This window comes from Pygocentrus nattereri, chromosome 14 (assembly GCF_015220715.1).
Source record: "Pygocentrus nattereri isolate fPygNat1 chromosome 14, fPygNat1.pri, whole genome shotgun sequence".
NCBI lineage: Eukaryota > Metazoa > Chordata > Actinopteri > Characiformes > Serrasalmidae > Pygocentrus > Pygocentrus nattereri.
Genome location: NC_051224.1, coordinates 28,208,905 through 28,221,065, shown reverse-complemented (window position 1 = coordinate 28,221,065; position 12,161 = coordinate 28,208,905). Strand labels below are relative to the sequence as shown.

Genomic DNA, 12,161 nt, shown 5'->3' with positions numbered 1-12,161 from the left:
TTTTCCAACTTTGTGGGAACGGTTTGGGGATGGCCTCTTCCATGAATGGTGTGGGAATGTTGGAGTGTTGAGATTGCAGGACTACGTTCACTAGCATGACAAATAGAGACTGGGTTCCCCTCAAAAAGATCAGGCTGAGCTCCAATTTTGACTTGCACACACGTGATGTTTTTTATTGCACACTAAAATATGCAAAGTGGGAAAAAAGTACTGCAAAGAAAAAGGTAAAACAACTAAAATGACTGGGACTAATGGATCACAAGTATCTGCGCAGTCCCCCTTGGATGTCCCTGGCTAGGCTTCAGCCAGTTTGTGCCGGAGGCTGCAAGGCCACATAGACACATCCTTCCATTCTCCCTCCTGATGGAATTCCTCCACCTTTTAACTTTCTAGCCCCGCCCTATCAGGTTAACCCATACCATTGCCTGGGGCTAGTGAGGGGTTACACAAAACAAACAATGACAGCAACTTTAGGACAACACAGTACAAATAACACATAAGAAGCTTCTTTCTACCAGTATCTTATTCATTAATGTTGATCTACCCCCAAATCCTTTTTCTGTCTCTCCCCTCAGGTTCTCGACTCTCACCTCCCCCCTTCTACATACAGCCGTGGGCTTTACCGGCCAGTGTAAGGGAAGCCCTGGAAGGCGCCCACACTCCCCTGAGGATCAGGACAGAACAAGCATAAGGTATTTCCATCCCCTTTTCGTGCCCCAGTGTCCTTTCAGTCTTGGTGATGGGACAGACTCACTGACCCATTCACACCCCCTAATAATGTACAAGACTGGGTTCAGGGTGTCAGGGTGTCAGCCTCCCCTTGAAGCAACACAGCCCCCAACCCACATCCTGATGCATCAGTCTGGACCACAAACTGTTTCTCAAAGTCCAGGCTGCTCAAAACAGGCTCTGCACACAAAATCTCTTTAAGGTCCCTGAAGGCAGCATCACATTCTGCTGTCCATTTCACTTGTTGTGGCATGTCCTTCTTGATCAGGTCAGTCAATGCTGCTGCCCTCCTGGAGAAGTTTAGAATGAATCTCCAGTACCAGCCCACCAGGCCCAGGAAAGACCTCACCTGTCTCTTTGTGGCTGGGACCGGAGTCTTTCGGACTGCTTACACCTTGTCAACCTGGGGCGCATTACTCCACCACCTAGGACATAACCCAGGTATGAAACTGAGCCTTTAGCCAGGTTGCACTTAGATGGGTTGGCTGTCAGGCCTGCATACACAATCTTCTGCAGGACCACCTTCACATGATGCACATGCTCACCCCCAGCTTGCACTGTATATCACCACATCATCAATGTAGGCATCTACAAAACCTTCAGGCCCTTCAACACTTCATCCATTAGCCTTTGGAATGTCACGCCCGCTCCATGCAGGCCAAAAGACATAACAGAGAAATGGTACAGCCCAGTTGGCACTTGGAAGTCCGTCAGCTCATGAACTGCAGGAGTGAGTGGTACTTGCCAGTATCCCTTGCACAAGTTCAGTGTTGTGAGGAATTTTGCTTTTCCGAGACATTCAATCAACTTATCAGCTCTTGGCATGGAGTATGGGTCAAAGGCAGATACAGCATTAAGCTTGGAGAAATCTATGCAGAATCGTAGGCCTCCATCTTTCTTGTGTACTAGGACGACAGAACTACACCTCTTACTTTTTGATGGCTCAATCACCCCCAGCTCCAGCATGGTCTCAACGTCCTTTTTCAAGTCAGGGATCAAGCGTGCTGGCACTCTGCAGTTCGTCTGTCTGATTGGATCCGGATTCAGCAGACAGATGGTATCCTGCATGATGTTTATCTTGCCTGGCTCTTTTTGCTGGTGAGTGTGTAGGTGTGACAGCACAAGTGGGGTGCTGGCCCCTCCTGTTCTTGGGAAATATTGCTCTTTGTTCTCCTCTTCTTCTCCAACTGCTCTCACCCATAACTGTTCAGCTGTGTATGGCTTGGCCTCTCTCCACTGTCTCAGCATGTTTATGTGGAAAGTTTGTTTCTTTTTCTTTCTATCAAGGAGCAACAGTCCATAGGTGGTCTTACTGATTTTCTGCAGCACTTCATATGGCCCCTGCCATTTGGCTAGTAGACTGGTGTCAGATGTAGGAAGGAGGATGAGCGCTGTCTCCTGGTTGCAGTTCTCTGTCTTTTGCAGCCTTGTTGTACCATTGCTTTTGGCACCGCTGGGCTTCCTCCATGTTGCTTCTGACCATCTCAGTCAGTTGAGCCTTCCTGTCCCTCATTTTGAGCACATGTGACAGCACACTGATCTTTTGCTCGTTGCCATGTCCCTCCCAGGCTTCCTTTAGGATGTCCAGAGGGTCTCTAACCTCTCTGCCATACAGCACCTAGCCTACAGAGAACGTTTGGGGTACTTCTCTGTAGGCAAAGAGTAGATATGGCAACCACATGTCCCAATCAGAACCAGTCTCTGAAGTGAACTTCCTGATCATGCTTTTGAGAGTCTTATTGAAGCATTCAACCAAGCCATTGGTCTGGGGGTGGTATGGGGTGGTCTTTACTCCTTTTATGCCTAACAGCGAGAAGACATCTTTGAACTGTGTAGATGTAAAGTTTGTACCCTGATCTGATAGAGACTCATCCTGTTCCTGTAACTCTCTTATGTTACTTGGTAACACACCCATTCTACCTTCTGGCATAGTTAGAGGTTCTGATATGGCCGTGCTTTTAACTTTTTCCTGCTTCCATTCTCTACGAGACTTCCTAATTTTGGGGGCTTCATTAAAAGGCAGCTCTTGCAGTAATTTCCTGTTTTCAGCCTCTAACTTAGCTTGCGTTCTGGTGAATACAAATGTATCAGCTGTTTTGGGCTTAGACGCCAGTAAGTCTATCAAAATAGGCAGATCTCTGCCAAGAATCACGGCATAAGGCGTTTTTTCTAGAACACCTACACTCATCAAGTACGTTTGACTATTAATTTCAATGTTCACGTCTGTCGTTGGGTAGATTTGCTCTTCCCCGTGGATACATTTCACTCTGAGATTAGTCTCATGTTTTAGATGAATCTTTGGCATACATTTAGTTGATACAAGTGTCTGACTAGCTCCTGTGTCTATTAGAGCTTTAAACATTTTGTTGCCTATTTTCACAGCAATAACACTCTCTTTAGTGTCGTCCACAGGTTTAAAGCTGTTCTCTTTCCTAGGTAGATAACACAGCTGTGCTGAGCTGTTTTGCATTGATGGGCATGTATTAAGTTTGTGTGCTAGTTGGTTACAATTAAAACATTTAAAGACTTTCTCAGGGTGACTTCACACTACTCTGATCCCACTCTGCGTTTTTATTAGCGTTATGCCAGCTCGCCTGTGTGGTAGCTTTGCTAAACTGCAGTTTTGGACCACCTCTTGCCATGCCCTCAGACCTACCTGGCTCGTACCGATGACGTGGTTTGTTTCCCGGTTTGAACTCTCCGTCCACCATTCTCGCCGCAGCAAACCCTTCTGCCATTTCCACCACTTTCTTGGCTGATGATGGGCTACGCTCCACAATCCAGCCTCTTAGTTCAGGACTCATCATGCTCAGGTCACTCTCTTCTTTAGTTTTTGCATTTGGTGTCATCCACTTTTCTTAGAGCGATTTCAACTTTGTGAAGAGCTCTCTCGGGGTCTCGTCCTCTTGAACCACGCAGTCTCTGAATCCTTGCCTGTAGGTCTCCTTGTTTATTTTGTAATTCTTCAAGATTACCTTTTCAATGTTGCTGTAGTCTCCTGTCTCCTCTCTGTCCATGGCTATGTATGCAGCTCGTGCTTTGCCGTCCAAGAGCAGAACGAGATGTACAGCCCAGCTTCCCACTGGCCATCCAGCTGCTTGAGCCATACACTCGAACATGGTCAAATAATGCTCGATGTCGTCAGAATCTTTAAGCACTGGTATTCTTGGTGTTGGCCACATTGCGCTCATTAAGTATTGTTGCTGCAGTGGAGTTTCGGCACCTCTTCTCTGGACTCCGCAGGCGGTATGCGTGCTCCGGAGAATCTGTGATTGTGTCAGTTTGTTGGACTCAACTTGCTCTCCGTTCACTTGACTCCTTTCTGCGTCGCGTATTTGGACTTCTGCTTGGAGTAGACCGAACTGATGCTGCATTGTGCGCCACCCCTGCTCGTTTTTAGCTACTTCTCTTCGCAGGTGCTCGTCTTTTGCCCTCTGCTCTCTGATGAAGCTTTGTAGCATGCTGCATACTTGCTCCATGTTGCTAGTTGAGCCGCTCAATGTCGCTTCAGCCAGCCGGTTTGCCACTTCGTCTTCTTCCACTGTTTGCTCATCATGTTGTGTGGTTTGTGGTGCAGGGGGTCTCTTTGGAGTCATCCTTTCAAATAATGAGGTTGTCCTGAACTTCACGCTAGCATCGTCTATCTCTTGTTGTTTGCTTGTTGCTCTTCAAGACTTTTGCGCTGCCACCATTTGTGGGAATGTTGGAGTGTCGAGATTGCAGGACTGTGTTAGTTCACTGTAGCATGACAAAGAGAGACTGGGTTCCCCTTGAAAAGATCAGGCTGAGCTCCAATTTTGACTTGCACACATGTGATGTTTTTTATTGCACACTAAACTACGCAAAGTGGGGGGAAAAATACTGTAAAGAAAAAGGTAAAGCAAATGGATTGTGGAAGTTTGCCCTTTTGGCAGAAAAACGAGCCGAAAACTTCTCACATTAAGACTCGTTGAGTCACGTTTATTACTCGAAAACGAAACTTAACCTCACGCCACACACGACAAAACGTGCGGCACTCTTAAAGGGATCGCAACTATAACGTGAATCATAGCAATAAAGATGATGAACCAACAACATAACACACAACAGAACACATAAGAAAGTGAATTATGCCGTCAGTGCTAGGAGCACTACACATGCCCCCCAGAATTCACTCTAACAGAAAACCTGAGAAAAAAAAATGTATCAACGGCGTGGGGGGGCGAATCAAACGTCCAGTACGGCTCCGCCGAATGGGAGAGGGCGGGACCGTCCCTTCAGTGGCTGTCCGCGGGGCTCCCCTGCGGCCTGGTCGAGGGGCAGGAGGAACAGGAAGGGGGGCCTACTCAGAGGCCATCCCCGTTTTGGGGGTTGCGCCAACTCAACCGGCCTGGCCAGATCTAGGTGCGCTGGCTTAAGGCGGTCCACAGATATACACTCCGGTTTGCCCCCAATGTCCACCACAAAGTGCTTGTCCCCAGTTTCCACAACACGGAAAGGACCCTCGTAAGGCGGACGGAGAGGTCCACGGTGACCGTCCACTCGAATGAAAACAAAGCCAGCAGACTGCAGGCCGCTGGGGACGTGAGAGCTTGGCAAACCGTGGCAGAAAGTAGGAAGAGGAGTAAACAGTCGGGCATCGTCCAACAGGCTGGAGCGCTGGAGTGTGGCTGACCAAGGGGTTGTGGCACTGGGGACAAAATCTCCGGGGACCCGTAGTGGCTGACCATAGATCAACTCAGCCGAGGAGGCCTGGAGGTCCTCCTTAGGTGCTGTCCTGATGCCCAGCATGACCCAAGGGAGCTTGTCAGCCCAGGAGTAATCCTTCAGGCTGGCACGCAGGGAGGCTTTCAGAGATCTGTGAAAACGTTCACAGAGGCCATTACTCTGACGGTGGTAGGCCATGGTGCGGTGGAGTTTAACTCCCAAGCTCCCCGCAACAGCGTTCCAAAGTTCAGAGGTAAACTGAACACCACGGTCTGAGGAAATGTCTGATGGGGTGCCAAAACGGGACACCCAGGTACCAATAAATGCCTGTGCCACATCAGCTGATGTTATGGAAGACAGTGGAATGGCCTTTGCCCACCGTGTGGTCCTATCAACCATGGTGAGCACATAAGAGAAACCCTGTGAGGGTGGAAGTGGGCCAACCAGGTCGATGTTGACGTGGTCGAAACGTCTTTCCGGCACTGGAAACTGTTCCAGTGGTGCTTTGGTGTGGCGGTGTATTTTGGCACGTTGGCACTCCACACAGGTGTTTGCCCAGGCCCTCACGTCCTTTTTAAGTCCGTGCCACACAAACTTGGCGGCCACCAGCCATTTTGAGGCCTTGGTTCCAGGGTGTGAGAGGCCATGGATGGCGTCAAAAACGGGCCGCCTCCACTTCGCAGGCACAACAGGCCTAGGAGAGCCCATGGAGACATCGCAAAGCAGAGTGGTGCCAGCACTGTCGAACGTCACATCTTGCAGCCGCAGCCCAGAAGTGGATGAACGGCAAGCCTGCACGTCCGGGTCTGTGGCCTGCTCTGCTGCCATGCTGCCATAGTCCAGGCCGAGGTGGACCGCCCCCACAACAGCACGGGAGAGGCAGTCTGCGACATAGTTGTGCTTCCCAGAAAGGTGCGCAATGTCCGTCGTGAACTCCGAAACTCCGATGTGGTTCTGACTGCCAGGCCAAATTTGGTTTCTGGCATATCCACAATTTATCCATATTTGGAGGTGGTTTGGAACGGGATTCCAAATGGATTTATACAGATGTGTCTCAGTCCGGATATCAAAGTGTCTTTTGCTTCACTCACAACACTTTAAACACTGATGATGACTGTTGTAAGTGACAGGATTCAAGAAGAGCACCAAAGAATGCCAGAGAATTGTGAAGAGTTTGGAGGGCAAGTTGATGCACCTCCTGCCTCCACATTTGATAAGTGAAGAACAGGATGAAAGGGTGCTAACAAATTATCCAGAGAAACAGATGTACTACCATCTGTAACTGTACTACTAAATGCTCTTACATGATAAGCAGAGCTGATAAAATGGACAAAGAATTTACATACCAGCAGGTGTACTTAAGTGACCAGTCAGTGCATGTCAGCATCAGACATTTGTTTTGATTTGACTGATATTTCAAGGCAATATTTGGTGATTTATTCACTGTACTCCAGAAGAGCAGAGTGTTTAGGTGATGTTAGGCCAATATGCTAAAACACAAAGAGATTGTCTAATTACTATGTTAGTAATACATTTGTGACAGCTACAACCCCATTTCCACAAAAAGTTGGGATGCTGTGCAGAATGTAAATAAAAACAGGATGCAGTGATGTGTAATCATGTGAACCAAATTTTTAAAGGAAAATAGTAGAAAAAGACAACAAATCAAATGTAGAAATTTTATAGTTTTTTTGAAAAATATTTGCTCATTTTGAATTTGATGCCAACAACACATTCCAAAAAAGTTGAGACGGAGGCATGTTTACCGCTGTGTTTCATCACCTCTTCTTTAACAGCACTCTGTAGGTGTTTGGGAACTGAGGAGACGCTGCTGTAGTTTAGAAAGTGAAATCATTTCTGTTCTTGCTTTATACAGTATTTCAGCTGCTCATCAGTTTCAGGGGCTCATTTGTTGTATTTTTCATTTTATAATGCACCAAATGTTACCAGTGGTGACCGGTCTGGACCACAGGCAGGTCAGTTTAGCACACAGACTCTTAATACGGAGTAATGCTGCTGTAATACATGCAGAATGTGATTTGACATTGTCCTGCTGAAATTATCAAGACCTTCCCCGAAAAAGACGTCATCTGAATGGCAGTATATGTTGCTAAAACATGTATCTATCATTCAGCATTAATGGCTCCTTCACAGATGTGCAGGTCACCCATGCCATGTGCACTAATGCCCCCCTAAACCATCATGAATACTGGCTTTAGAACTGAGTGGTCTTTAGCCTGGAGGACACAGTGTCCATGATTTCCTAAAAGAATGTTGATTCATCAGACCACAGAACACTTTTCCACTTCCCCTCAGTCCATTTTAAATGATGAACTCAGGCCCAGAGAAGGTGTCAGCATTTCTGGATCCTGTTTATATGTGGTTTCTTCTTTGTGTTTTAGAGTTTTAACTTGATTACCTGTTTAACGTGATTAAGTGTTACCAAAGACAGTGGTTTTCAGAAGTGTTTCTGAGCCCATGCAGTGATTTCCACTACAGAATCATGTCTGTTTTTAATGCAGTGCTGTCTGAGGGCCCAAAGATCACGACTAGCAAATACTGGTTTTTGGCCTCGTCCCTTACATACAGAGATTTCTCCAGATTCTCTTTTAATGATATTATGTACCGTAGACCTCTCCATGGATCACCACCTTATCGTGGTGGAGAGGTTTGTGTGCTTGATGGACCCTAGGAGCTATGTTGTCTGGAGCAAAAGCTCCTGGTAGGGTCTCCCATGGCAAACTGGTCCTAGGTGACAGGCCAGACAAAGTGTGATCCATAACCACCCCTATGAGGACAACAAAGCAGGACTTGTGTACCCTGCCCGGCTAGATATAGTCGGGCTCACCTCAACACACAGCTTGGGCTCTGGGTCCAATCTCCTTGAGAGGGGCTGGACTTTTTTCTTTTCTGGAGTTGCCCATGGTGAGAGGCGGCAGGCAGGTGTGGGCTTTCTCATAGCCCCTCGACTCGGCGCCTGTATGTTGGGGTTTTCCCCGGTGGAAGAGAGGGTAACTTCCCTACGCCTTCGGGTTGGGGAACGGGTCCTGACTGTTGTCTGTGCTTATGCACCGAACAGCAGTTCAGAATACCCAGCCTTCATAGAGTCCTTGGAAGGGGTGCTTGAAAGTGCTCCTCCTGGAGACTCGATTGTCCTACTGAGGGACTTCAACGCTCACGTGGGCAATGACAGTAAGACCTGGAGGGGTGTGATTGGGAGGAATGGCCTCTCTGATCTGAACCCAAGTGGTGTTCAGTTTTTGGACTTCTGTGCAAACCACAGTTTGTCCATAACGAACACCATGTTCGAACACAAGGATGTCCATAAGTGCACATGGCACCCTAGGCCGCAGTTCAATGATTGACTTTGTTGTCGTGTCAGCGGACTTGCGGCCATGTGTACTGGACACTCGGGTAAAGAGAGGAGCTGAGCTGTCAACTGATCACCACCTGGTGGTGAGTTGGATCAGGTGGTGGGGGAAGATGCCAGTCAGACCAGGCAAACCCAAACGTATAGTGAGGGTTTGCTGGGAACGTCTGGCAGAAGAACCTGTCAGATTGATCTTCAACTCACACCTCCGTCAGAACTTTGACCAGATATCGGGGGAGGTGGGGGACATTGACTCAGAATGGGCCATGTTCTGCTCCTCCATTGTTGAAGCGGCTGACTGTAGCTGTGGTCGCAAGGTAGTTGGTGCCTGTCGGGGCAGTAATCCTCGAACCCAGTGGTGGACACCCCAGGTGAGCGATGCCGTCAAGCTGAAGAAGGAGTCCTACTGGACATGGTTGGCCTGTAGGACACCAGAGGCAGCTGGCAGGTATCGACAGGCCAAGCGATCTGCGGCTTCAGTCGTGCCAAGGCAAAAACCCGTGTGTGGGAAGAGTTCGGTGAGGCCTTGGAAAGTGACTTCAAGTCGGCTCCGAAAAGATTCTGGCAAACCGTCAGGCGACTCAGAAGGGGAAAGCAGTGTGCCACTAGCACTGTATATAGTGGAGATGGTGTGCTGCTGACTTCGACTGAAGACGTCATTGGGAGGTGGAAGGAATACTTTGAGGACCTTCTCAATCCCACCAACACGTTCTCCAGTGAGGAGGCAGAGCCTGGGGACATGGGAATAGGCTTGTCCATTACTGAGGCCGAAGTCGCTAAGGTAGTTAAAAAGCTCCTTGGCGGCAGGGCTGCAGGGGTGGATGAGATCCATCCCGAGTTCCTCAAGGCTGTTGTGGGGCTGTCTTGGCTGACATAAGGTCTATGCAAGGGTACTGGAGAAGAGAGTCCGGCTTATAGTCGAACCTCGGATTCAGGAGGAGCAGTGCGGGTTCCGCCCTGGTCGTGGAACACTGGACCAACTCTTTACCCTCTCCAGGATTCTGGAGGGTTCATGGGAGTTTGCCCAACCAGTCCACATGTGCTTTGTGGATTTGGAGAAGGCATTCGACTGTGTTCCCCGGGGTATTCTGTGGGAGGTGCTTCGGGAGTACGGGGTACATGGCTCTTTGCTACGAGCCATTCAGGCCCTGTACAAACAAAGCAGGAGTTTGGTTCGCATGGCCGGCACTAAGTCAGACTTTTTCCCAGGGAGAGTTGGACTCCGTCAGGGCTGCCCTTTCTATTCCTAATTTTTATGGATAGAATTTCTAGGCGCAGTCAGGGGATGGAGGGTGTCCAGTTTGGTGACCTCAGGGTCACATCACTGCTGTTTGCAGATGATGTGGTCCTATTGGGGACATCAGGCCGTGAACTTCAGCTTTCACTGGATCGGTTTGCAGCCGAGTGTGAAGCGGCCGGGATGAGGATCAGTACCTCCAAATCCGAGGCCATGGTTCTCACACGGGAAAGGGTGGAGAGCCCTCTCTGGGTCGGGGATGAGCTCTTGCCTCAAGTGGAGGAGTTTAAGTATCTCGGGGTCTTGTTCACGAGTGATGGTACAAGGGAGCGGGAGATTGACAGGCGGATTGGTGCTGGGTCAGCAGTGATGCGGGCTCTTTACCGGTCTGTTGTGGTAAAGAAAGAGCTGAGCCATAAGGCAAGTCTCTCGATTTACTGGTCGATCTACGTTCCCACCCTCACCTATGGTCATGAGCTTTGGGTAATGACCGAAAGAACGAGATCGCGAATACAAGCGGCCGAAATGAGTTTCCTCCGCAGGGTGGCTGGACTCTCCCTTAGAGATAGGGTGAGAAGTTCGGTCATCCGGGAGGGACTCGGAGTAGAGCCGCTGCTTCTTCACGTCGAGAGGAGCCAGTTGAGGTGGTTCGGGCATCTTGTTAGGATGCCTCCTGGACGCCTCCCTTGGGAGGTGTCACAGGCAAGTCCACCGGGGAGGAGACCCCGGGGAAGACCCAGGACACGCTGGCGTGACTATATCGCCCAGCTGGCCTGGGAGCGCCTCGGAATCCCTCCCAGGGAGCTAGTGGAACTGGCTGGGGAAAGGGAGGTCTGGGCTTCATTGCTCAGGATGCTGCCCCCGCGACCCGAACCCCGGAGAAGCGGAAGATGATGGATGGATGGATGGATGGATGGATGTACCGTAGACGATGAAAAGCAGAAGTTCTTTGCTGTTTTATGTTGAGAAACGTTCTTCTTGAATTGTTGCTCTATTTGATGGTGCAGTCTTTCACAGAGTGGTGACCGCTCCTCATCTTTACCTCTGAAAGACTGCGCCTCTCTGAGATGCTCTTTATACCCAATCATGTTACCAGCCAGGAGTTTTTCTTAGCATTTCACAACTTTACTAGCCTTTTGTTCCCCCGTCCCAACTTTTTTGAAACATGTTGTTGGCATCAAATTCAAAATGGGCAAATATTAAAAAAAAAAAAACAATAAAATTTCTTTGTACTATGTTTGGAAAAATATAGGGTTTTAATGATTTGCACATGAGTGCATTTTGTTTTTTGTTTATATTCTGCACAGCATCCCATTTTTTTTGGAAATGGGGTTGTACTATCAAAGAAGAGGAAAAGGCCACTCACCATTGGCACTGTGGCGATGCTGCGTGCAAGCGATCAGCAGAAGAGCACGTTAGTCATGCAGGTAGTTGAGGGAGTAAAGCTTAAGTTGACAGTAAGCCTTGCTGAAATGGAGCTGATCCAAATGACTGCAAGCATTTAGTAAAGACTCACTCATGACTACCACCCACTGCCACTTCAAGCTAAATTAATCTGGCTGCCTGCCCTCAAACTGATTCTTTTTGATATAGTTAGGAATATGACTGAAGCCTTCTTACTAACAAACTTCATTCAGGCTTTGAAAAATAATGCACAGACATGAGAAGCAGGTTTTAGCACATTGAAAAGTTTAGGAGACAAAAGCAACTGGCACACATGCAAAGCAAAGTGTATGAAAAAAAGGATAATCAGACGAGACTTTTTTTTTTTTTTTTTTTAAATACAACCTCCATTGTACTTTTTTGTTTAATATTTGCTTAAAGCTTCAACGAGTGATTGTTACAAGGAATAAGAAAGCAGTAACCCTATTCTCTTAATAATATGATGTTTATTCATTTAAAACATTTGCATTTAGCATTAGAACAGTGGTCACCAACCATCCTTCTGGATCTAGTTTCCTGGAGTTAAGTTCCAACTTGCATCTAACATGCTTCCTCCTTCTTTTCTCCATCTGATCCAGCCAATCAGGGACATCTGAAGATGTTGATTAGCTGCAGCATGTATGGGAAATTGTGGTTGGGACTACACTCTAGGTAGATCTCCAGGCCCTGGGCTGGTCACCACTGCCATAGAAGAAG

General features: G+C 48.2%; 1 protein-coding gene across 6 annotated transcripts in view; it reads right to left on the bottom strand.

Annotated features, from left to right (window-relative positions):
- si:ch73-366l1.5 (FILIA-N KH-like domain-containing protein) overlaps positions 1 to 12,161 on the bottom strand; it is a 51,767-nt gene that overhangs the window by 8,613 nt on the left and 30,993 nt on the right. The window contains exon 5 of one of the 6 annotated variants that reach the window (XR_001858727.2): positions 11,389 to 11,407. The exons of the other annotated variants lie outside the window; for them this stretch is intronic. The gene's annotated coding sequence lies outside the window, so the exon portion shown is untranslated. The remainder of the gene's footprint in view (positions 1 to 11,388; positions 11,408 to 12,161) is intronic. 6 annotated transcript variants of the gene reach the window in all.